The 3,197-nt window shown below is 29.4% G+C and overlaps 1 long non-coding RNA gene across 1 annotated transcript; it reads left to right on the forward strand.

Annotated features, from left to right (window-relative positions):
• The first annotated feature begins 743 nt into the window (after window positions 1-743).
• LOC128635953 (uncharacterized) lies at window positions 744-1,483 on the forward strand. Its single transcript, XR_008398633.1, has 3 exons — window positions 744-771; window positions 1,217-1,300; window positions 1,376-1,483. It is a non-coding gene; the product is annotated as an uncharacterized LOC128635953 (long non-coding RNA).
• Window positions 1,484-3,197: the final 1,714 nt, after the last annotated feature.

The raw sequence follows: 3,197 nt of genomic DNA on the forward strand, positions 1-3,197 counted from the left end.
CTAACACATTTTAATAGAATTTTACTTTCACAGTTATCTTGAGTGTTGTTTCTAAAGTTAATTAACTTACATTGTTTGGGTTCTCAACTTTACAAGTTTAAAAAGAGATAGTGATGTAAATCTTTGGATTCAACAGTAGACACTGTCTTCCTTGAAGAATGACACGGGTTTTAAAATATGTCTGATTATTTCTGTTATCTATTTATAATGAATTATAAGCGAACTTTGTTTTGATGTTTGTAAAAGAAATGAATTATGTGTGTGAAAGTATGTTGTGCACATCCTATTATTAAGGCGATTAGATAAAATAAAATAAACATTTTTGAAAGATTATCTAATCTATTTCTAACATTGGAAATATGGTCTTTTTCAAAAAGATATGTACAAAATAATAATTTTTCTTTTCTATTAAATTGTGGATTAAATATGATTTTACATTATATAATCTGAAAAGTGCAACTAATTTGTTTACATTTTTAAATAGTTAAAAACCGTAGAGCACCGAGATATCTCTGTCCAATTGATGAAAATTCCTCAAGTTCTGGTGGAGAATCTGACCCCTTGCCAAGGGTGTTTATGGACAGGGAGGGAAATGATAACCCAGGTATTTATAAATTGTAATAATTGATATATATATAGATCCATACAATGTTGGAAATAAAATGAACATTTTTTGTGTTTAAGTAATAAGAAGGCAACAACGTAGGGCAAGGCCTATTATTGAAAATGAGTCAAATGAGGAAGAAGAACTTCAGAATCCGAATTTGGAAGGTTAACATAATTTTATTAATTTTTATTGCATTTATAATAAAAAAATAATGACATTTAAAATGTAAACCTTTGTTTTGGTATACATTTAGATGATGCAGAAATTCAGGTTGAGAATTACCATCAAGATGGAGAGGGAAATATTATTAATGAGGAGAGAGAAGAAGTGGTACAAGATTATGAAATAGAACAAGTGCTTGTGCAGGAAGACGATTTAGAAGATAGTAAGTAATAATATATTAAAAAAAATCTTTTAATAACCGAATATTGTACTATATATATATTGTACCGAATATTATATATATATATATATATATATATATATATATAGATAGATAGATAGATAGATAGATAGATAGATAGATAGAGAGAGAAATAAAAAAAAAGGATAATGAATTATTTTTAATATACACAAGGGGAGTAAAATATAAAATTTCATTTTACACAGTGATGCAAGAAGAAGAGGTGGACAGAGAGGTCCATGAGGAAAATAGTTCAAATGATTCCTCTGATACCATTAATTATGACTGGGGTGAGTATATCAGACATGTGTTTATATATGGATTTTAAAATACATAAGAATAACCTTATTCTTTATTTTATACAGTACCTGAAGATCAAAACATATTGATTAACAAGAAACAGTTATTGGAGGTATTAAAGAAAGCAGAAAAAGGACTTAAAGAAAACTATTCAAGTTTGCATGAAATGCGCCATAAAATAGAAAAAATGTAACAATACATTTTGATTTTTCATAATGTGACCAAATTTTTTTTTTATTTTTGAGATAAAAAATAAATATTTATGTTTAAACGTGTATTGGTGTCCAGATAAATTATTATAAACATAACACTGAAATCAATATAACAATGTATGGGATTGAATAAGGGACAGTCTACTATCAATTTTTTTATTGTTTGCAAAAGATTGATATTCACTTTATTAGTGAGTTTAATGTTTAGCATTAACAACTCACATTTATTAATACACTTTTTTTTTAACTCTGTGGTTACCTTGGACTTCTTCCAGCTCACTGATGACATGACTATGACTGATTCTTATCTATTCTCTTGCATTAGCATTGAGTAGTAACCCCAGTGCCTGAACAGAGTGTTATCTATATGTATAACGTGTAATTTCAAACTCTTTTGAAAAGATATTTCAAAAGCCTGTGATAAGAGGCAGCCATGAAATTAGCATATGAACTACTATGTTTAGTTTAAAATAAGATTATTTACAAAAAAGACATTTCACCAGAAAAGAAATGTAAAATTGTATTAATATTAATAAAGGTACAATGGCAATAGTTTAGTGTCCCTAGAAACACTTTTGAAATAGTCATGTGGGTCATGCCAAGGGGGCTTGGATCATGTCAGCTATGAGCTAAAAAAATATACATGCATATATATATATATATATATATATATATATTTTTTTTTTTTAAAAAAACAATATTTTCAAAACACAATATTGAATATTTGTCAATTAAATATTGAGGAAGTAATGCAGTCAATTAAATATTGATGTAATGCAAGGCAGATTATATTAAAATGGATTTTTTTTTTTTTTAAAAAGTATAATATTCAAATGGATTAAAAAATTTAGAAAAGTATTATATTAGTTATTAAAAAACAAAGGATAAAAATACAATAAAAAAAAATGATATTAACATTATTGGTTCGAAATAATCGACATTGAAAGCTGTTTTAATGATAAATAAGGCGCATTTTAAAAAATTGCGGCGAGATTTATCAATAATCCGCCGCATCTCGACAATGGAAATAAGCGATAAAATACTACTGGTTTAATGATAAATATTGGCGCACATGTGCGCCTTTGCAAGGGCGAGATGCGGCGAGAATTGAAAGTCGTAATTCTAAAATGAATGATAAATAGAGCCCATAATGTGCAATGATAAATACAGGCAGCTGTAGTGTGCAATGATAAAAACAGGCAGCCGTAGTGTGCAATGATAAATATAGGCAGCTGTAGTGTGCAATGATAAACACAGGTAGCTGTAATGTGCAATGATAAATACAGGCAGCTGTAGTGTGCAATGATAAATACAGGCAGCTGTAGTGTGTAATGATAAATACAGGTAGCTGTAATGTGCAATGATAAATACAGGCAGCTGTAGTGTGCAATGATAAATACAGGCAGCTGTAGTGTGTAATGATAAATACAGGTAGCTGTAATGTGCAATGATAAATACAGGCAGCTGTAGTGTGCAATGATAAATACAGGCAGCTGTAGTGTGCAATGATAAATACAGGCAGCTGTAATGTGCAATGATAAATACAGGCAGCCGTAGTGTGCAATGATAAATACAGGCAGCCGTAGTGTGCAATGATACATACAGGCAGCCGTAGTGTGCAATGATCAATACAGGCAGCCGTAGTGTGCAATGATACATACAGGCAGCTGTAGTG

Source organism: Bombina bombina, chromosome 7, assembly GCF_027579735.1.
Source record: "Bombina bombina isolate aBomBom1 chromosome 7, aBomBom1.pri, whole genome shotgun sequence".
Taxonomy (NCBI): domain Eukaryota; kingdom Metazoa; phylum Chordata; class Amphibia; order Anura; family Bombinatoridae; genus Bombina; species Bombina bombina.